This window comes from Chrysemys picta, chromosome 19 (assembly GCF_011386835.1).
Source record: "Chrysemys picta bellii isolate R12L10 chromosome 19, ASM1138683v2, whole genome shotgun sequence".
Taxonomy (NCBI): Eukaryota; Metazoa; Chordata; order Testudines; family Emydidae; genus Chrysemys; species Chrysemys picta.
The window spans coordinates 25,765,102-25,788,428 of NC_088809.1; the positions used below are offsets into that span (position 1 = coordinate 25,765,102).

The 23,327-nt window shown below is 49.0% G+C and overlaps 1 pseudogene; it reads right to left on the bottom strand.

Moving 5' to 3' along the window:
* Window positions 1-5,800: 5,800 nt before the first annotated feature.
* On the bottom strand, window positions 5,801-23,008 carry LOC101940463 (fibrinogen-like protein 1-like protein; annotated as a pseudogene).
* Window positions 23,009-23,327: the final 319 nt, after the last annotated feature.

The window sequence follows — 23,327 nt, forward strand, 5'->3', positions numbered from 1 at the left end:
TTTAAAATCAATCTCACCAAGATATGTAACAAAGGCACTGACAAGCCACAGGCCCACGATGCACTCAGGTGGGTTCAGGGCACTCAGCACCTCCCAGGAAGCATTAAGCAGGATCGAACAGTTAGAGTGGCTGGAAATGCAGTTGTGTGGTTAAGGAGCCATCCACTAGGCCTCCTGTGCTCTCTCTTAATGGGCTTGAGGCACAGTCCCTGTTTCATAGAGTAATACCCATGCAAGTCCAGTTGTGAGTCTATTTCAACCCCCAGCTGCTCTTTGTACATGTGCAATGTGCACCGTAGTTAAGCCAGGAAGGATGCTGTATTATACAGTGAAAGGTGTCCAAGTGGCCCCCTTACTAGGCTGCCCCAACTACAGTAAAACTTCAGAGTTATGAACTGACTGATCAACCATACGCCTCATTTGGAACTGGAAGTACACAATCAGGAGCAGCAGAGGCCAAAAAAAGCAAATACAGTACAGTACTGAGTTAAACGTAAACTACTAAAAAAATAAAGGGAAAGTAAAAAAAAAAATGTTGACAAGGAAACTGTTTCTGTGCTTATTTCGTTTAAATTAAGATTTTTTTTTCTTCTGCATAGTAAAGTCTTAAAGCTGTATTCAGTCTATGGTTCTTTCAAAAGTTTACAACTGAACATTAAGTTTTGTTCAGAGTTACGCACAACCTCCATTCCCGAGGTATTTGTAACCATGAGGTTCTCCCGTATCCGTAATGCACTGGGAACAGGCCTGCTCTTCCATTAGAAGAGGCATCTCCTTTCTGCACAGTGTCTTTTGATGGACACTCAGGTCATCACTTATGGAATAAAAGCTTCTATAATGTGTCATGCCAGATATTTGCTGTAACATTCTCTGTGCCAGGTGACCCGCTGCACCTGTCAAGGAGCCTACTAGGCCCAGAAATGCAGCCTCAGTCTCTGGAGAACAAGGCAGATTAGACAGTTCCAGGACTTATTTTTAGGTCTGATCTTTGTCCAAATCAGCCCCCTGGTGTCCTGGTGACGCACCCTACTGCCTCTCTTGGGGTCTGTTTAAGCCAGCTGCCACAGAAACTGAAGTCCTAATGGTAGCTCGGGCCCATGCTGTGACCTGACCAGCCTGCAGAATAATAAATGAGGGGACCTGGGGCAAGTTTCTCTTCAGCACTAACAGTTTAAATCAGCTGCATGACAAGAGCATTGTATGTTTCCAGAGGAGACGCTGCTCCCTTTGTAATCACACCCACGATGCCTCCCACCAGGCTGGCTTATGAAGTCAACCATCTTCCAGTGCTTTTGTGTTTCTCCAGTCTTCTCTGCCTCCCCTCAGCTGTACTCCAGAAAGGGGGGGCGGAGGGCGGATGGGAAGGCATGCCAAGAGAGATGCCTCTCCCTCCCCTCTGCTCTGAACTAAGAACAACAGCGCTAATTTGAGCCTTGTGCTGTGGCGTCCTGAGCAAAAGCAAAGGAGGGTGGCTGTGGAGAAAGGAAGAAGACAACAGAGCAAACCTGCCAGTACGTACCTGGCTGCTGAGTTTGGGGCTCCAGCAGAGTCCCACATAAATAGGACATAGCAGCTGCAGGCTAGCAACAAACTATTATGAAGGTCTGCCAGTTTGGGGCTTCCTCAGCCCAGCTCACAGAGGCAAAGACTGTAATTATCACTGAGAATGCCAGCTGGTACTAGAGCCCCCCACCCCCAGATTGGCATTGAGTGGCATGCCAAGGTGACCACAACCAGGCCCAGAAGAGCCTGCACTGGGCAGGCTCCTATGTAGGGTTGCCATCTTTCTAATCGCACAAAACTCCTGCCCTGCCCACTCAGTTTCACCGGGCTGCGTAGGGTGACCAGATGTCCCTATTTTTGGGTCTTTTTCTTACATAGGCTCCTATTTACCCCTCACCCCCGTCCCGATTTTTCACATTTGCTGACTGGTCACCCTAGGGCTGGGGGTTGGGGTGCGGGAGGGCTCCAGCTGGGGATGCAGGCTCTGGGATGAGGGATTTGGGCTAGGCCAAGGAGTTGGATGCGGGGGGAGAGAAGATATGGGCTCTGGACTGTGGTGTGGGCTGTCACAGAGGCGATGCTCTAGAACTACTCCCTATGAAGGCAGTCAGGACTCTGGGGGAGCCTCCTCTCTCTGAGCGCACTGTCTCCAGGGCAAGAAGCTTACGCAGCTTCGACCTTCCTGGGTCTGACCTCAAAGCATTCTATGGAGATATACCTATCTCATAGAACTGGAAGGGACCTTGAAAGGTCATCAAGTCCAGCCCCCTGCCTTCACTAGCAGAACCAAGTACTGATTTTTGCCCCAGATCCCTAACTGGCCCCCTCAAGGATTGAACTCACAACCCTGGGTATAGCAGGCCAATGCTCGAACCACTGAGCTATCCTCCCCCCATTCAGCAACCGCTTCCACACCGTGTGCTCAGGGCCGGTGCAAGGATATTTTGCACCCTAGGCGAAACTTCCAACTTGCGCCCCCCCACCCCTCACACATCGGTTCATTGAGGGGCAAATCCCAATGAGCCTTTATATTCCCCAGGGGCCAGGCGTGCCCAGGGGTTGCTTCCCAACCAGGTTCGCCTCCCCGCCCCCTGGAGGGTGCACAGCCCCCCTGCGAGCCCTCCCCACCCCACCCTAGCGGCCCCCGCCCCAAGTCCACTCACTGGCTTTGCTGGGCTTGGGCCACTGCAGCAGCTCGGTGGGGGGGGACCTGCAGGCGGCTCCAAGTGCCCCGCGGGGCGGCCCCCAGCCCGAGTGTCCCCCGTTCAGAGCCTGCCTGGCCCAGCCACAAGGTGGGTGCTGCTCCACCGCGGCGCAAACTGCAGCGGCCCCAGGGCACCCCCTGCGCTGTTGCCAGGGCCCCAGCTCTAGGCTTTTGCTGCCAGAAACAAACAAAAAACAAAAGGCCAGAATGCTGCCCTTGAAAATGTGCCCCCCCAAGCATGTGCTTGGTTTGCTGGTGCCTAGAGCTGGCCCTGTTTCCCAGTGCCCTCCCCCTGGTCCCGCCACCATCGAAACAGTTTGAGGCACTGCCCAGCACAATGCAAACAAATACAAGCAGGATGTGTTCTACCCCTGTAACTAACAGACACAGTAAATCACAGTGCCAAAGGAAAGGGAAAGTGTTAAATAAAGAGCTCTAGGGCTTTTTTAAACTTCTGTGTAGGGGAGCTTGGAGCTGTTTTAGGGTTGCAAACCCTCCAGGATCGGCCTGGAGTCTCCTGGAATCGGCATCGATCTGTTGGTGACTATTGAAAACAATCTGGGAGATTTTAAGAAAATGACATTATGTCATGTGGGGGGGGGGGGGGGGAATGGGGGGAGAGAGAGAAGAGAATCTCCCAGAATAGCTTCAGTCAGAGTTGGCAACCCTAAGCTGTCTGAGCTGGGGAGGATGAAATGAGATGAATTTAAGGGAGAAGCAAGATCCCCACTGGCAGGTGCGATTACTTGTCAGGTACAAAAGGTGAAATCGTATCCTGCGAGGACTGTGTGAGCACAGCTGTGTCAGCACAAGGCTGGGGGAGTGGGACCCACAGGGATGGGGGTCTCACCGTGGAATTTATAGTGTCGGGTTTAACTATAGAATGCTCCATGGCCTGGGAGCTGGTTATCTATGTGAAAAGCAACAAAGAGTCCTGTGGCACCTTATAGATTAACAGATGTATTGGAGCATAAGCTTTCGTAAGTGAATACCCACTTTGTCAGATGCATGTCTATAAGGTGCCACAGGACTCTTTGTTGCTTTTTACAGATCCAGACTAACACGGCTACCCCTCTGATACTTGGTTATCTATGACACTCTCCTCCCATGTGATCAGCAGAGACACTCATGCTGGACCCTCCTTGGCTCAAACAGGAGAGCGCTTCTGGCAGGCTGTTGTCCACAGATGGGTCTTTGATTCTGGAACTTGTCACCTGTTGTGACCCAGGGGCCTCTTCATGCCAACTGGCAGAGGGATGCTTAAGAGTTACAGGGATCCCCTGGGTCTAGTATTTATATACTAGTTCACCAAAATACATCATGTAAGGTCTCTCCTGAAAGCCTGTGTGTCTGTCATCATAATCATGTGAAACATGTATGGCTAATAGGGAGAGATGTCTATATATTGGAAATTGCATTCTTAAAGCCTTGTCGTTAAAGGCAGATCACCCAGAGGTACATGCCTTAAGATAGAAGTGGGGGCCCGCAAGGATTTTAAAAAGTTAGTACTGGCCACTCCAGGCTTGTATTACACTCCCAAGGTTATAGCTTTTCTCTGACCTTGGCTTGGTAAACGCTGCCATGACCCAAAAAACACACACACCCTTGGACCCAGGAAGGAGCACTTGGGAATTCCTCTGTGTGGGGTACCCTCAAGCCCTTTCACCCCACTCTGGGGAAGAGCTGAGAAAGAAAACAATTAAACAACATGTGCACAAACCTCTTAGGACACCAAAAATCCAATCCTGCTCTTAAAAACGGTAAATTTTATTCAAAACAAAAAAGAATACATCTGGAACTTAGGCTTTTGCTAGATTTTAAAAGAGCAATTCCAAAAATTAAGCACCCAAACTAGCTTTCTTGGAGGATTCAGCTTAAAGGTTACAAGCAAGCAATCTGAGGTTAGCACAGAGGAGAGTCATAAGCCAAAATAAAAAATAAACCTGATTGTGTCTAAACATTCCCTATCCAAATCATTTCTTCTAGGTATGGAAGATATGGGGGAGGTTGGATATTAGGGAAAATTTTACTAGGAGGGTGGTGAAGCACTGGAATGGATTACCTAGGGAGGTGGTGGAATCTCCTTCCTTGGAGGTTTAAGGTCAGGCTTGACAAAGCCCTGGCTGGGATGATTTAGTTGGGGGTTGGTCCTGCTTTGAGCAGGGGGTTGGACTAGATGACCTTCTGAGGTCCCTTCCAACCCTGAGATTCTATGATTGTGATTCTAAAATGAATTTTCATTCCTGGTTCAAACCTTACACAGCATTGCCGCTCCATCCCTGCAGCCCAGAGAACAGACAAAGGGAAAGTCCCCCCCCACACACAATTTTATGAAGTTCTACCTTCCCATTGCATCCAAAGAAGTGGGCTGTAGTCCACGAAAGCTTATGCTCTAATAAATTTGTTAGTCTCTAAGGTGCCACAAGTACTCCTGTTCTTCTTTTTGCGGATACAGACTAACACGGCTGCTACTCTGATACCTTCCCATTGGCTCTTTTGGTCAGGTGCCCATTCCTTTTCTTTTACCTGTGGGCTTGTTAACCCTTTACAGGTAAAGCAAGCAGAGAATAGACCAAGAGGGATTTTACAACTAACTGGCTGGCTGGGTGTCCACAATTCATTGGGAAAGAATCACAGAGCAGCTCAGCCCACTGCAGCACAAAGGACTATGGGATGCGCCCCCAGAAGTCCTTGCATCACACACAGGTGAGCTCAACACCAGCAAGGACACAGTAACTTGGGTCAGGCTGCTCACACCAGACATAGGCCGACCTGGGTGCTCAAACCTGGTTGAGTCACCTGAGTTAACTCTGCACTGAAGATGTCTCCTGGGGGAGAGAGAATGAATCATAGAAGATTAGGGTTGGAAGAGACATCAGGAGGTCATCTAGTCCACCCCCCCTGCTCAAAGCAGGACCAGCCCCAACTAAATCATCCCAGCCAGGGCTGTGTCAAGCCAGGCCTTAAAAATCTTTAAGGAAGGAGATTCTACCACCTCCCTAGGTAACCCATTCCAGTGCTTCACCACCCTTCTAGTGAAATAGTTTTTCCTATCATGGACTCTCCAGCGGGGTTCAAGCCCCTGCTGGAGGATCAGCAGACCCGTTTAACAAGAATGAGGGTAGAGCGGCAGTCTCCAGCCACACAGACTCCACTCCACGAAGCATTCTTGCCTTTCCCATTGAGCATGACATAACATTTGCTGTGCCACCAGCCTCCCTGATAATGTTCTGCACAGTCTGTGGTACTGGATAGGTCCTGATCATTGTCATAGGTAGAAAACTTCATGTTGTCATGCATTCTGTCTTCCTTAGTGACTAAATCCTTTCCAGCTCCTGTGGACCTACCCAGCCACAAGGCATAGCCATGTGACTCAGTATCAACACTGAAGGTGTCATATTCAGCATAGTGAGTATTGTTGGATGCATCCTGTACAACAAAGCGGACTTTGTAGGCTCCCTGGATTGTGAGCAAAGAGATTTACTCATTCCCCAGCCAATAATCACTTTGCACATCACCAAATCCATACTTGTAGTTTGCTCAGGAATCATTCCACTCAAGTTCTATGTTGTAAGAATTTCTCTGTACAACCGTCCAGACTTGTCCTTCAGTGTCCATGTTGCACCACACCACCAGTGGGTGAGAGCCTTCTGCAGGGGTGAAAGTAACTTGGAGGACTTACCGGTATGCTGGAGTCCTGAGTGGGGGTGTGGCCTCAACTGGAAAAGGCGGGGCCTTTCAAGATTTAAAGGCCCTGGGGCTCAGACTCTGGCTGCCACAGAGCTCCGGGCCCTTTAAATCACCATGGGAACCCGGCTGCTGGAGCTTCGGCAGGGATTTAAAGGGCCCAGGGCTCCCCGCAGTGGCTGGAGCCCTGGGCCCTTGAAATCACCACTGCAGAAGCCAGTCCAGTCTGGCACGGTGTACTGGCTCTTGCCGGTACGCCGGACTGGACTGGCTTACTTTCACCTCTGGCCGGATGACAGACTCTGCTGCTGCTCTTGGGGATACTGTCACAGTCTCTGGGGAACCCTGAAATACAGTGCACAGCATAGAATCATAGAATCATAGAATATCAGGGTTGGAAGGGACCTCAAGAGGTCATCTAGTCCAACCCCCTGCTCAAAGCAGGACCAATTCCCAGCTAAATCATCCCAGCCAGGGCTTTGTCAAGCTGGGCCTTAAAAACCTCCAAGGAAGCAGAGTAAGAGGTGTCTGTCATACCAATAGGATCTTTCCCTGCAGAACAGCTTGTAGTGTTTTGTCCAGTCCATTTTTAAATGTCTCAGCTGCCGGGGTTTCTACCTCATACAGGATGTTGGGAAATTATTTCATAGCCTCATTTACTCCACCTTTAGGGAGACATTCCCCATATTCTTCTTACATTTTAATTTCCTTAACTCCCCCCCCCCCCAATCACTCCTGGGTTCATGCAACCCTCATTTCTTCCTAGATAGTCTTTCCCCCTTGTCAAGGCTGAATCCCCACTCTAGCACTCTGAGTGCAGAAGGTGAGGGCCCGCAAGGATTCTGAAAATTAATACTGGCCACTCCAGACTTGTATTACACTCCCAAGGTACAGCTTCTCTCTGACCTTGGCTTGGTAAACGCTGCCACCACCCAAATGCAAAAAACCCTTTGAACCCAGGAAGGAGCACTTGGGAATTTGTCCCTGTGGGGTACCCTCAAGCCCCTTTTACCCCCCTGCCCCAGGAAGAGATGAGAAAGAAAAAAGGAAATTAGCTGTGGTTACCAGCTAATCAAACAACATGCACAAACCTCTTAGACACCAAAAATCCAATCCTGTTCTTAAGAAAGGTAAATTTAATTAAAAACAAAAAGGAAAAAAATTACATCTGGAACTTAGGCCTTTTGCTAGATCTTAAAAGAAACAATTAGAAAAATTAAGCACCCAAAATAGCTTTCTTGGGGGGTTCAGCTTAAAGGTTACAAGCAAACAGAAAGCATCTGGGGTTAGCACAGAGGAGATCCACAAGCCTTAAAAAATAAACAGAAATAAACCTGATCACGTTTAGCTAAACATTCTGATCTACTTACACATTTGGAGTTTCAGGTAAGTAGTTCTAGGTATGATCTGATGATTTATGATCATACCGGGCTTAAAGCTGCTTACAGGATTGCTGCTCTGTCCCTGCAGCCTAGAGAGAACAATGGAGACACAAAGGGAAAGCTTCCCCCCCCCCCATTTTAAAAAGTTCTAGCCTTCCCATTGGCTCTTTTGGTCAGGTGCCCACTACCTTTTCTTTACCTGCGGACTTTTTAAACCCTTTACAGGTAAAGCAAGCAGCCACCAAGAGGGACTTTATGGCTAACTGATTGTCTGGGTGTCCATAAAAGGGAGTTCTTCCCCTCTCCACTTTATTTAATCACACCCCTCCTTTGTGTTTAGACTTCTCCAATCCTTGTAGATACCCCCACCTTTGTCATACTATCCACATTTTGATCTTTTGACCATCTCATAAATCAGTTCCCACAACTCTCTAATCATTGCAGTCCTCTTTCCTAGTTTCATAGTTGCATAGAGTTTAAGGCCAGAAGGAACCATGAGATCATGTAGTGTGACCTCCTGTGTATCACAGGCTATTACAGTTCACCTGATCCCTCTATGTTAAGCCCAAAGATTTCAGTTAGACTAAAGCATTTCAGTCCCCAGGAGATTAAACTGTGTGCCACAGGCAGAGAACAGGAGACACCGAGGTGCCACTAATGCCTGAGGTGTCTGCAATGGCAGGGACTTGATTAAGAGAGATGTGCCCAGATGAGCCAAACCCCATGAACACAAGAACAGCCATATTGGGTCAGACCAAAGGTCCATCTAGCCCAGTATCCTGTATTCTGATGGTGGCCAATGCCAGGTGCCCCAGAGGGAAGGAACAGAACAGGTAATCATCAAGTGATCCATCCTGTCACCCATTCCCAGCTTCTGGCAAACAGAGGCTAGGGACACCATCCCTGTCCATGCTGCAGTGGAAGGAGAACCCCCACCCCCAAGGTCCCAGCGAATCTGATCTGGGGAAAATGCCTTCCTGACACCACACCTGGCAATCAGTTAGACCCCGAGCATGTGAGCAAGACACACTAGTCAGGCATCTTGGAAAAGGATTCTTTGTACCACCTCCAAGCACTACACCACCCCATCTGGTGTGCTGTCCCCAGCTGCGGACAGTGTCTGGTGCTTCAGAGGAAGCCAAAAAAAAACCAAACAAACAAAAACCCAAATCCCAGAACACAGAACAAGGAGCAATGGTCTCAAGTTGCAGTGGGGGAGGGCTAGGTTGGATATTAGACAACACTATTTCACTAGGAGGGTGGTGAAGCACTGGAATGCGTTACCTAGGGAAGTGGTGGAGTCTCCTTCCTTGGAGATTTTTTAAGACCCCGCTTGACAAAGCCCTGGCTGGGATGATTTAGTTGGGAATTGGTCCTGCTTTGAGCAGGGGGTTGGACTAGATACCTCCTGAGGTCCCTTCCAACCCTGATATTCTAACACATCTAGCCAGTTGTGCTAAAACTTCCTTCCTGACACCTGTGGCTGACCAGCTGAAGCCCTGAAAGTATGAGATTGGATTATAGTCTCTAAATTCCAGCCAGTTGCTCTCTGCCTCTTTCTGATATTGAAATGGAACAAAATTCCAGGTTCAGTTTCATCAGAATCAGTTAGAGAGGAACCATCATATGTTGTGCTCCAGGCAGTAGTGCTGCTTCTGTCTATAATGTTGAGTGGCACACACACACACACACACACACACACACACACACTTACTTCCAGGAAGTTGGGATCCAGAGCAACTTGTTTCCTCCTCCATTGAATGGCCAGCAAGGCAGGGGCACAATGTAGCCCTTAGATGTGAATGGCTGAAGGTGGTCAGCCAGCTGAGTAACAGGGCACTCTGTGGTGCCCACTTAGGTTTTCTGTGGGATTTGCAGACCTCATTTTGGTTCTGTATTAGAGAGAACAGATGACCTTGAGGTTGAAGCTCTAGAGGCTAAAGATATTGGGAGATCTGGATCCAATTTCTGGCTCTGACCCCAATGTCCCACAAGACCTTGGGCAGGTCGCTTAATCACTGCACCTCAGTTCTGTGTCTGAGAAGTGGGGATAATCTCTCCCCTTTGCCTCACCATCTGTCTGTCCTGTCTAAAACTCTTCAGGGCAGGGACGTGTGTGCGCAGCACCCAGCACATTGGGGTCCCTATTTCAGGAGATGGTGGTAATAATGTCATTGTTTGGGGCAGAGCAGTTCCTTCCTAAATACACTTGCCAGGTGCCTATGTTGGCTACCTGTCTCGGGCTACTGGATAGAAACATGGCCACAGAGATGGTGCTATTGCAACGGTAAGGTGAGTGAGAAGCCCACTAAGGGACAAAAGAATGGTAAACACACTGAGGGTGAGATTGAGCCAAATATGGGCCAGGATCCTAAACAGGCCAAATGCTATGGGGGGGGGGGTGCACTCTGTCAGGCTGAGTGGGGACCTGAAAGAGGGGGGGGGGGGGAGAGATACAGGTCAAAAGAAAAGTTGTGGCAAGGAGGAAATCTGTAAACACTGCAGCTCACCACAGAGCTGGAGATGGTATGGGCCTGGATCCACTGGGCAGACACCCCTGGGCCCCTTCGTGTTGCCTTGTACCTTTCCCCAGCTCCCTTTCTCACTCTTCTTCCAAGGGTGCTCCCAAGGGCTATGTGGCTCTGCAGGAAGGAGTGGTGGGATCAGATGGTTGCTGCAGAAGTATGGGGTGTCAGTATTTCCTTGGGGATGATTAGGAAGGAGGGATGGGCAAAGGAGTGGGGACTATGCTGTGTGTTTCCTCACAAACAGTAGATAAGGAATACAGATCCCACCATTCAAGGCAGCAGTTGTTTTGATTTGGGGCTGGTAAAAAAGAAAAAAAAAACCACAAATGTCCACCAAACTTGATATCATGAGAAAAACAAAAATTATTTCCTGGTATTCAAAAGTGTCTGAGCTTTTTTATTCAAACATTCTGGGGGGGGGGGGAGGGCGGGGGGGGGAATAAATAAATAAATTCACCTCTAGGCAGAGAACAAGCCTGGAAAATTTCAGGTGGAAAAAGTGAAGGTTTCAGAGTTATGAAAACTCCAGGGGCTAGGATGGACACTTTCAGGAACCATCACTCTAGCATGTCATGGCCACATTCCATTCCATTGTAACCCTAACACTCTTTGTGGAGAAGCTGGGGCATTGTATATTAAAACGGCTCCATTGCTAGCTACTGTATAGCCTCCCTGACAGCAATGTTCCTTCACTTCTTGGAATCCATTAGCACCCAAAGCTCAGCAGCCTCACCACCTCTCTCTCTGTACCCTTCCTGTCACTCCCGTGCATTGGTCTTCACTCCCCATACGGGCCACCACTTCTGAAAAACCAAGCCCATGGAGGCGTTGTTGGCAGCAGAGATCACATATGGGATCTCTGGATCTTAACTCATGAGGAAGAATACGATTTAGTCATGAAGGTCACAGATTTGGTTACTTTAACAGACTTCCATGACTTCTTCAGCTGCAGCTGGGGCCGGAGCCATCAGCATTGGGGGCTGCCAGCAGCCACAGCCAGGGCTATCCCCACCTGCTCTAGTGCCAGAGCTGTGCCCCTTCCCCACCCACTTAGACAAACTGAGACTGGAAATAAAATGTGCCTTTTTAACAATTAGGGTTATTAACCATTGGCACAAGCTAATGAGAGATGTGGCAGGTCTCAATCCATCACTTGAAGTCTTTAAAATGAGATTGGGTGTCCAAGAGATTTACACTAGTGCAACCAGAAATGATTGGCCGGATTCTTACAATCCCTGGGTGACACTGTCTGGTTGTCCCTTCTGGCCTTAAGATCTATGTGGGGGGGGGGGGGGGGGTTGGGGAGGAGGGGAGAAGAGAGAGAATCTTTAACCAAACCTCTCCAAACCCCTGTTCTGTTCATTTCTAGCCCAGCATGAATTTCATTCCATCTAAGATATCAACCAGCCTTTTGATTGTTTCATGGCTCACCACCCTTTGTTCTGATATCTTCCAGGTTCAGGATATCACCTTCAGAGCCATGAAAGAGCTACATGTTGCCAGTAGGAAGTTTAACAGCAAAGGAAAGACCAGGTACAGAACAGCAAGCTGTGCCCAGGATGGGAATCCTGTAGAGGAGCAGACAGGAGATAGGAGTCAGATACTAAAACCTTCCCACAATGCAGAGCTTCTGACTGAACTCTCAGTACTGAGTATCAGAGGGGTAGCCCTCTGATACTCAGTAACAGTTTCTCCTCCCTTGGTGTTCACACCTCAACTGCTAGCAGAGCACCTCACCCTCCCTGATTGAACTAACCTCGTTATCTCCACACTGATATATACCTGCCTCTGGAGATTTCCATTACTTGCATCTGAAGAAGTGAGGTTCTGACCCACGAAAGCTTATGCTCCCAGTACTTCTGTTAGTCTCAAAGGTGCCACAGGACCCTCTGTTGCTTTTCTCAGTACTGAGCCCATCCATATAGTCACTGGATCAACCTGGGTTCCACTGAAGAACAGAACTCTATAGCAAATACAGTGCTTGAAAGAGGAAAGTTGCTTTTTCCACCTGCCTTAGACCCAGACACCCTCCAAATCCTCAGTTTGGCCTTGATTCAGCCAAGAGCTTAAGGATGGGCTTAGTTCTCAGCCTGTGGTATACAGGAATTCAGACTTGATGGTCCAAGTTGTCCTTCTGGGCTTAAAATCTATTATTCTATGAATAATGTTAGAAAAAGGGTGATGGGGGTGTCACCAGAGACTTAGACAAAGGCCTTATCTTGACTGGGAAAAAGACTGAGTTTAGGTTGAGCTTAGTTAAAATGAGCCAGCTAGGCCAGATCTAAACGCAACCATTTTTACTACTTTGCCTCATCAATATACACCCCAGAATGTTACTCCATTTTCTTCTTTCCCTCACAGCCTAAAAGGAGGACATGAAGAAAGCCTCCTACAATTCATGACAGCCATAGCAGAATCCCAAGTTGCTGGGTCTCTTTGACAGGTTGCAACCTTCTTCATCCTGGCAAAGGCCTTCAGTTCATTCTGTGATGCTGTCAGAGGTTTACAATGCAGTATAAGTGATGAAACTGATGCTTTGTTTTCTTTTTATTTCACCTTTATGTTTCTAAGAGCCCTGTTTGCAGAATTCTGTAGCCATTTTGCTCTGAGAGTTGCTTCTGCCTGTCCTAGATATCACACACACACCCCTTCATGGTGACTTCACTATTGTTCTTTCTGACCAATATTTTTCTTAATCTAACTAAAGTCATTTCAGACTGAAAGTACATGCAGTATATGGAAACAAACATCTCTGCACATTGACAGGAGCTTCTGTTTGATGCAGTTAGATTTTAACTGCACATTCAAGTTAATGGCAACAAGTTTACAGCACAATAGCTTAGAGTAAACTAGGAAAGACTAACAGATGCTTCCACCCACACATTCAGTTATGCAGCCATGACACAAAGATCAGCTCAACTCACCTATTCTGAGATGGTGTTACTGAGCAGCTGATATGGTGTTAGAAACCTTGAAAGTCCTCTTCGGCTTTCAAATTCAGGGCTGAGGATTCATCCATTTATACAAGAAACTCCACAACCAATTTATCATTGTTTACTCAATCAGCAATTTAACTCCATGTTATGAAATTTTATCACATGGCCCTGAAAACTGCTTCAGGGTAACATTAGGTATTTTTCCTGTTTCCCTCAGCAGAAATGATAAGTCTAAAGAGGGCATCTCAAGGCCATTCATAAAAACCACAAGTGGCAGCTCTCTCACACACTCGGTATGCCCCTGACAATTATTTGCAAACACAATGAATAGAAATGGAAGAGGACCAGCAGCAACCCCTGTTACCTAACAGCTCTGTGTTCTTGGGGAACCAGGGTGCAGTACCCAGCCTGTCTGACTCATGAAAGAAGTTCTCCCCCACAGCCTCTGCTTGAACCAAAACCGATCAGAAGAAAAAACTTACAAAAAGCAATGAAAAGGCCGTGGGAGACACAGCTAAACCCCTGGGATAAGGGTGACAGGATTAAGGAAACCCCCCCAGCCTCATTTGCATCAAGGATGGGACAGGGAGGCATCTCCATTAGCATACAGAATGGAGAACAGCTATTCCAAAGCAAGAACCGCACAGAACTCTGGGACCAGAAAGGCAGGGAAGCACTGCATGCTGGGGATCTCTGCTCCAGATGTTAATGAACCTACACCTGCACACACCCAGCTCAGTAGTTATCAGACCAATTCTAGTAATAAATCCTTTATTGGTATCCAAAATAGTGAAGCTGCCTAATTGCATTGTGAGCTCCCTGGAAGGAACACCGCCCATAGCCAGGAATGAGCAGTTCCCATTGTCTAGCCTGAACAAAACAACTCTGGTATACTCCCTTGAACCATCAGTTCACCCATATACAAATCGAGTATTCTCCCTTTATTTAGATTTCCAGAAAGCCTTTGACAAAGTCCCTCACCAAAGGCTCTTATGTAAATTAAGTTGTCATGGGATAAGAGGGAAGATCCTTTCAAGGATTGAGAACTGGTTAAAAGACAGGGAACAAGGGGTAGGAATAAATGGTAAATTCTCAGAATGGAAAGGGGTAACTAGTGGTGTTCCCCAAGGGTCAGTCCTAGGACCAATCCTATTCAACTTATTCATAAATGATCTGGAGAAAGGGGTAAACAGTGAGGTGGCAAAGTTTGCAGATGACACTAAACTGCTCAAGATAGTTAAGACCAAAGCAGATGGTGGAGAACGTAAAAAAGATCTCACAAAACTAAGTGATTGGACAACAAAATGGCAAATGAAATTAATGTGGATAAATGTCAAGTAATGCACATTGGAAAAAATAACCCCAACTATACATACAATATGATGGGGGCTAATTTAGCTACAACTAATCAGGAAAGAGATCTTGGAGCCATCGTGGATAGTTCTCTGAAGACATCCATGCAGTGTGCAGCGGCAGTCAAAAAAGCAAACAGGATGTTAGGAATCATTAAAAAAGGGATAGAGAATAAGACAGAGAATACTTTATTGCCCTTATATGAATCCATGGTATGCCCACATCTTGAATACTGTGTGCAGATGTGGTCTTATCTCACAAAAGATATACTGGCATTAGAAAAGGTTCAGAGAAGGGCAACAAAAATGATTAGGGGTTTGGAATTGGTCCCATATGAGGAGAGATTAAAGAGACTAGGGCCTGGTCTACACTACGACTTTAATTCGGATTTATCAGCTTTAATTCGAATTAACCCTGTAACCGTCCACACAACAACGCTATTTAATTCGATTTAAAGTGCCCTTTAAATCGATTTCTGTACTCCACCCCAACGAGCGGAGTAGTGCCAAAATCGATTTTAGCAATTCGAATTAGGGTTAGTGTGGCCGCAATTCGATGGTATTGGCCTCCGGGAGCTATCCCACAGTGCATCATTGTGACCGCTCTGGACAGCAATCTGAACTCGGATGCACTGGCCAGGTAGACAGGAAAAGCCCCGCGAACATTTGAACTTCATTTCCTGTTTGCCCAGCGTGGAGAGCACAGGTGACCACAGATACCTCATCAGCACAGGTAACCATGCAGGCTGATAATCAAAAAAGAGCACCAGCATGGACCGTGAGGGAGGTACTGGATCTGATCGCTGTATGGGGAGAGGATTCAGTGCTTGCAGAACTTCGTTCTAAAAGACGAAATGCAAAAACTTTTGAAAAAATCTCCAAGGGCATGATGGAGAGAGGCCACAATAGGGACTCTGAGCAGTGCCGCGTGAAAGTCAAGGAGCTCAGACAAGCCTATCAGAAAACAAAGGAGGCAAACGGTCGCTCCGGGTCAGAGCCGCGGCCATGCCGCTACTACGCCGAGCTGCATGCAATTCTAGGGGGGGCTGCCACCACTACCCCACCTTTGTTCGTGGATTCTGGGTCGGGGATAGTCTCGACGCCTGAGGATTCTGCCGATGGGGTAGAGGAGGAGGAGGAGGAGGAGGATGAGCTTGCAGAGAGCACACAGCACTCCCTTCTCCCCAACAGCCAGGATCTTTTTATCACCCTGACTGAAGTACCCTCCCAAGCCAGTACCCAAGACTCTGACCCCATGGAAGGGACCTCAGGTGAGTTTACCTTTTAAAATATAAAACTTGTTTTAAAAGCAAACGGTTTTTAATGATTACTTTGCCTGACTTTGCATTCGCGGTCAGTTCAGCTACCGGAAAAGTCTGCAGCTACTGGAAAAGTCTGTTAACGTGTCTGGGGATGGAGCGGAAATCCTCCAGGGACATCTCAATGAAGCTCTCCTGGAGGTACTCCGAAAGCCTTGCCAGAAGGTTTCTGGGCAGTGCATCTTTATTCCCTCCTCCATGGTAGGACACTTGACCACGCCATGCTTGCAGCAAGTAATCTGGTATCATTGCCTGACAAAGCCTGGCAGCGTATGGTCCCGGTGTTTGCTGGCATTCAAGCAACATCCGTTCTTTATCTTGTTGTGTAATCCTCAGGAGAGTGATATCACTCCTGGTAACCTGGTTGAAATACGGGAACTTAATTAAGGGGACAGAGATGGCCGTTCCTACTGGGCTGTTTGCCTGTGGCGGAAAATAAATCCTTCCCTGCAGTTAGCCAAGCGCAGATGGGAAATTGGCCCTGAGTTTTTCGCGTTTGGCTAGCAGGGATCTTCCCTGTTACCAGCCACGCGGTGGGGGGAGGGTACCGTGATCATCCCAGAGAATTCATGGCGGGGGGGGGGGGGGGGCGGCGGCGGGGGGGGGGGTAGTTTGGTGCCTGCAGGGATCTTCCCTGATACCAGCCACGCGGTGGCGGGGAGGGGTACAGCGATCATCCCAGAGAATTCATGGCGAGAGTGGGGGGGGTTAGTTTGTTTTCTGGTGCTGCTGAATGTTAACAGAAAAACCGCAGCACTCTACTTGCCTGAAGGGGCCCAGACAAGCCCCACCACACTGCCCCCCCCCCCAACTGGCTGAGATTGGCCAGGCTTCTGCAGCACTCTACAAGCTATGCTTGGTATGTGGGAAAGGACGGCGCAGAAGCTTACCATGGCCGCATGCAAGCCGAATTCTGTTGCCCAGACCTGTGATCTCTAGCAGCAAAGCCACAGGCACTCAGCATTAAGAGGCAAAATGCGACCTTGCACAGAAATCACATGTGCTATGTAATGTGAACAGTGTTGGTCACCGTGAAAGAGTATAAGCATTGTTCTGCAAAATGTAGCTTTTAAAACAATTCTCTCTTTTTTCCCCTCCCTACAGCAGCTGCAAATTCCTCAAGCCTCCCTCCTCCATCCCGAAGGTTATCACAGATAAGGCGTCGTAAGAAGAAGACGCGAGACAAGATGTTTTCTGAAATTATGCAATCCAGCAGGAGTGACAGAGCTCATCTGAATGAGTGGAAGGAAACAGTTTCAAAGTATAGGAAAGAAGTCAGTGAACGTGAGGACAGGAGGGACCAACGTGAGGAGAGGAGGGACCAACGTGAGGAGAGGAGGGACGATCGAGATGAGAGATGGCGGCAGGAAGACCAGAGGATGAAGGATGCAACGCTGGGGCTGCTCCGGCGTCTGGTGGAGGTTCAGGAACGGCTGCTGGAAAACAGACTGCCGCTTCAGCCCCTGTTCCACCCTCCCCCCTCCCCATGTTCCGTATCCTCCTCACCCAGACGTGTAAGAACGCGGGGGGGGAGGCTCCGTACACCTTCCCATTCCACCCCAGTAGACAGCGCAAGCAAAAGGCTGTCATTTTTTTAACCTTTTCTTTGTGGCTTTTTCCTTCCCAGCAATCCTCCTCCCAAATACCACCCGGGTTCCCTCCCTCTTTTTCTAATCTATTAATAAAGAATAAATGATTTTTAAATGATAGTGACTTTATTTGGTTTGAAAGAAAGCTGGGGGAAGGGGCAGGGTGGGTTCCTTACAGAAAATCAGTCAGTAAAGGGGGAGGGTTTTTATGAAGGAGAAACAAACAGATATTTCACACGGTAGCCTGGCCAGCCATGAAACTGGTTTTCAAAGCTTCTCTGATGCACAGCGCTTCATGGTGTGATCTTCTAATCGCCCTGGTGTCTGGCTGCGCGTAATCAGCAGCCAGGCGATTTGCCTCAGCCTCCCACCCTGCCATAAAGGTCTCCCCCTTACTTTCACAGAGATTGTGGAGCACACAGCAAGCAGAAATAACAATGGGGAGATTTCTTTGGCTGAGGTCAGAGCGAGTCAATAATGAACGCCAGCGACCTTTTAAACGGCCAAATGCACATTCTACCACCATTCTGCACTTGCTTAGCCTGTAGTTAAACAGCTCCTGACTCCTGTCCAGGCTGCCTGTGTATGGCTTCATAAGCCATGGCATTAAGGGGTAGGCTGGGTCCCCAAGAATAACTATGGGCATTTCAACATCCCCAACGGTTATTTTCTGGTCCGGAAAGTAAGTCCCTTGCTGCAGCCCTTTAAACAGAGTAGTGTTCCTGAAGACGCGAGCGTCATGAACCCTTCCCGCCCAGCCCGCGTTGATGTTAGTGAAACGTCCCTTGTGATCCACAAGTGCTTGCAGCACCATTGAAAAGTACCCCTTGCGGTTTATGTACTCGGTGGCTTGGTGCTCCGGTACCAAGATAGGGATATGGGTTCCGTCTATTGCCCCACCACAGTTAGGGAATCCCATTGCAGCAAAACCATCCACTATAGCCTGCACATTTCCCAGAGTCACTAACTTTCGTAGCAGCACCTGAGTGATTGCTTTGGCTACTTGCATCACAGCAGCCCCCACAGTAGATTTGCCCACTCCAAATTGATTCCCGACTGACCGGTAGCTGTCTGGCGTTGCAAGCTTCCACAGGGCTATCGCCACGCGCTTCTCAACTGTGAGGGCTGCTCTCATCTTGGTATTCTGGCGTTTCAGGGCAGGGGACAGCAAGTCACAAAGTTCCATGAAAGTGCCCTTACGCATGCGAAAGTTCCGCAGCCACTGGGAATCGTCCCAGACCTGCAACACTATGCGGTCCCACCAGTCTGTGCTTGTTTCCCTTGCCCAGAATCGGCGTTCCATGGATAGAATCTGCCCCATTAACAACATGATCTCCAAAGCACCGGGGCCTGTGGTTTCACTGAATTCTGTGTCCGTGTCCGTGTCCATGTCCTCATCATGCTTGTCGCTGCGCTGCCGCCGCCGCTGCCTCCTCTCCTCGTTTTTCTGGTCCTGGCTGAGCATAAACTCCACGAGAACGTGCGAGGTGTTTACAATATTCATGAGTGCTGTCTTGACCTCAGCGGGCTCCATGCTTGCCGTGGTATGGAGTCTGCAGTGTTCACCCACCCAGGAAAAAAGGCGCAAAAATGGTTGTCTGCCGTCCGTTGCTTTCATGCAGGGAGGGAGGGAGGGAGGAAGTGAGGCTGTACCCAGAACCACCTGCGACGATGTTTTTTGTCCCATCAGGCACTGGGATCTTAACCCACAATCCCAATGGGCGCGGGAGACTGCGGGAACTATGGGATAGCTATGGAATTGCTACCCACAGTGCAACGGTGCAGAAATCGACGCTAGCCCCGGTACTTGGACGCACACCACCGAATTACTGTGCTAGTGTGGCCGCACTCATTTCGACTTTATACAACCTGTTTCTCAAATCCGAATTATCTAAATTCGGATTAATCCCGTAGTGTAGACATACCCTAGGACTTTTCAGATTGGAAAAGAGGAGACTAAGGGGGGAATATGATAAAAGTATATAAAATCATGAGTGGTGTGGAGAAAGTGAATAAGGAAAAGTTGCTTACTTGTTCCCATAGTATAAGAACTAGGGGCCACCCAATGAAATTAATGGACAGCAGGTTTAAACAAATAAAAGGAAGTTCTTCTTCACACAGTCAACCTGTGAAACTCTTTGCCTGAGGAGGTTGTGAAGGCTAGGACTATAACAGCGTTTAAAAGAGAACTAGATAAATTCATGGAGGTTAAGTCCATTAATGGCTATTAGCCAGGATGGGTAAGGAATGGTGTCCCTAGCCTCTGTTTGTCAGAGGGTAGATATGGACGGCAGGAGAGAGATCACTTGATCATTACTTGTGAAGTTCACTCCCTCTGGGGCATCTGGCATTGGTCACTGTCGGTAGACAGGATACTGGGCTAGATAGACCTTTGGTCTGACCCAGTATGGCCATTCTTATGTTCTTGAACCACTGTTTCTCTACAAAAAACCCTACCCATGCTCAAGTAAGTGCTCTGTTGCCTAGATCCAAAATCTGCATCAGTTCCATTGGGACTTCATCTTCTCCTGACTGATCGTGGGGGCTCCACCTGTCTCCAGCACTCTGGACTCTCAGCTACCACCACCACGTAGGACCCCAGATCAATTCAAGCTTCATTGAGTGGTGTGGTGAGAATCCAGCTCTCTCACTGTCTCTCTCTCGAGTCTCAACTGACCCTGACTTGTGGGATCACTTATAGTTTTTTAAACCTGACTTTTATAATCAAATTTAAGTTAGATTTAATATTCTAACTGTTTTGTTTGTTCAGCTTCCCTATGGTTATTACCTGGTGTGACGAAGCTCCAAGCCTGTATTGGTGGGTCCCGTGCTTCCTGGCGGATATAGTGGACTCAGAAGCTCACTGGGGCACACAATATGACCTTCCTTTCCCAGTAAGGCAGCAAAGGTTACAGATTGAGCTACTTTCATCACAGGCCTGTATGGGACATGGGAAAGTGGAATACCCACAGTCTCTGTTGCTCCTTAGACAGTTTGGTCTCCTGCCTGGATCCAAGTCTGTTCCCCCTTTCATAGAATATCAGGGTTGGAAGGGACCTCAGGAGGTCATCTAGTCTAATCCCCTGCTCAAAGCAGGGCCAATTCCCAACTAAATCATCCCAGCCAGGGCTTTGTCAAGCCTGACCTTAAAAACCTCCAAGGAAGGAAATTCCACCACCTCCCTAGGTAACCCATTCTAGTGCTTCTCCACCCTCTAGTGAAGAAGTTTTTCCTAATATCCAACCTAAACCTCCCCCACTGCAACTTGAGACCATTGCTCCTTGTTCGGTCATCTGGTACCACTGAGATGAGTCTAGATCCATCCTCTTTGGAATCCCCTTTCAGGTAGTTGAAAACAGCTATCAAATCCCCCCCCCCCCTCATTCTTCTCTTCTGCAGAAGAAACAATCCCAGTTCCCTCAGCCTCTCCTCATAAGTCATGTGCCCCAGCCCCCTAATCATTTTTATTGCCCTCCACTGGACTCTTTCCAATTTTTGCACATCCTTCTTGTAGTGTGGGGCCCAAAACTGGACACAGTACTCCAGATGAGGCCTCACCAATGTCAAATAGAGGAGAATGATCACATCCCTCAATCTACTAGCAATGCCCCTACTTATACAGCCCAAAGGGATCTCTGTAGATCATGGGGGGGGGGAGAAAGAGGGGAACCTGGGCCCACCCTCTACTCCAGGTTCCAACCCAGGGACCCTAAGGATAGCAGTTGTTAGCAGCTTCCCTCTGCCACTAACACTGCTTTGATTCCCTGGGCCACTTCCCTATGCTCCCCTTTTCCAAGCTTCACCCTTGCCTCAGGATGAAGGCTCTAGCTCCTTTCACCTGGGCTCACTCAAGAGAACTGGCAAGGAGAGCTTTTAAAGCAGTATCAGTGGGACCTTAATTGGTTCCAGCTGTCTCCATTAGCCTATCAGTCTTACCTGACCCTTTGTCAGTTAATTGAGGTCAGGTGGCAGCATTAGCCTAACGACCTTAACTGGCTAAATTGGCGTCAGGTGTCTTGATTGGCCTGGAGTAGCCCTTGTTTGGCTATCCAGGGAACAGGGACCTGCTCCTTCTGAGGCTGATCTACCTGCCTTCCACGCTTTTGAGGTTGTCCTGCTGGCCAGTTGCCACCCTGGCTGCTGCTGCGAGGAGGACCCTGCTGATGTGACCCTCAGAGGAGTGCAAGGCCCCACTTTTGCCATCATTTTTGGGGTTTTCCCTGGCTGGGTTGCTGCTGCCCTTGCTGCTGCGGAGAGCCTGTTACTGCTGCTGGAGCTGAGGAGGGAGTAGAGGAGGCCTTGTTTTGTGGAGGGGGTTTGTTACATCCTTGCTTCTGTGGTGGTAGGTGCCTTTGCTGTGGGGAGCTGGGGGAGTGGCCTGGGGCCCTCCCCCTAGTCCACCCACTCCACCACCACTGCACCCTCCACCTTTCCACCTGCCTTCTGGCTCTGTTCTCTGCTCCCCAGCCCAGCAGTTTGCTCTGCCTTTCTAAACATCCAGAGACCGTAGCGGCAGTGAACGGGTATTTGTATTTCAGATGCCTGTGGGTGCTCATTTCTTTTCCCCTCCCTTGGCTTTGTCCTCCCTCCCCTGCTGCATTTGGCCGGTGGGCCCCCTTTTCCTCTGCCTCATCCACTGCCCTGTTCTTGCAGCTGCTTGCCTCCTTTCCTTTTGCTGCCTGCCCCGCCCTTCCCCTTTCTACTGCCCTGTTTGCTCTGGTTTGCCCTGTTTTGTGTTTTGGTCCTTGATTAGTTTGTTTGCCCCGCCCTTGTCCCATGGTGCAGGTGTGGTTGCCAGTCCCATTTTCCCCTCTTCTAGTTTGGTTGTTTTTTTTGAACCCACCCTGTTCTTTTTTCCATGCCTGAGGCACCCCTGATTTAGCCCTCCCCTGCATTCTGCCCCCAAGCTTCTTGCCCCCCTCCAGTTCAGCCCTTATTGCCTGCATGCCCACGTTCCACTGTTGGCATTTGAGATTCTTCCCCCACACACACTTTTTTTTTTTTTTTTTTTTTTTTTTTTTTTTTTTTATTGATTCCCTCACTGATGCACACTTTCCCATGATGTTTTAGTTTTTCCCTTCCTTTCCTTAGTGAAGCCGGGGCAGCTGGTTTCTTTTTCATCTTGTGCTGGAATTGTGTTCCTTGTCTTCTTTTGTCCCTTTCTGTTGGCACCCCTCCACCCTGCTTTCAGCCTAGCGAGTGGGGTGTGGTAGCTGTTTTCCTCCCTTTCCCTCCCCTCCCACTCCTCCTTCTCCTTCCTTCCATTTCCCTGCCCTAGTGGCTGTCCCCTTCCCTCCCTTTCTGTGGTGGGTGATTCAGGGGTTTGGACTTCCGTGGACGCCCCTGCAGTTCCCTTCCAGTCCCCCTCCCTACACTCTCCCTTGCGATGGCCACCTCGACTGCCGCTACCGGGCTGCCTGCCATCACTGCCATTGAGGCACTGGCAGGCACAGATAGGGGCTCCCGAGACTCCGCCGCTGCTGCTGCCGTGACCTCGGCCACCTCCATTTCTGGGACCGCTCCCTTGGCCGGTGGGAAGGGCCGAGGGTTGAAAAAGGGCAAGGGCCCTGCCTGGAAGGTGAAACCCCCGGTGACAGTGGTTCCTTCTCCCGCTGCGGCCCCGTCAACGGCCACAGCTCCCCTTTCTCCCTGGCCTGTTGTTCCCTCCACCAGCTCTGGAGGTGCCGCTCCCTCGGCCCCCGGGGCGTACGCCCACGTGGCTGCGACCCCTCCGCTTGCTGTTTGCTACAGCCATCTCCCAGAATACCATTCCCAGCAGCCGGGGCCCCTGTCCCACCCTTCACCAGGGATCATGGGGTGCGTTGCC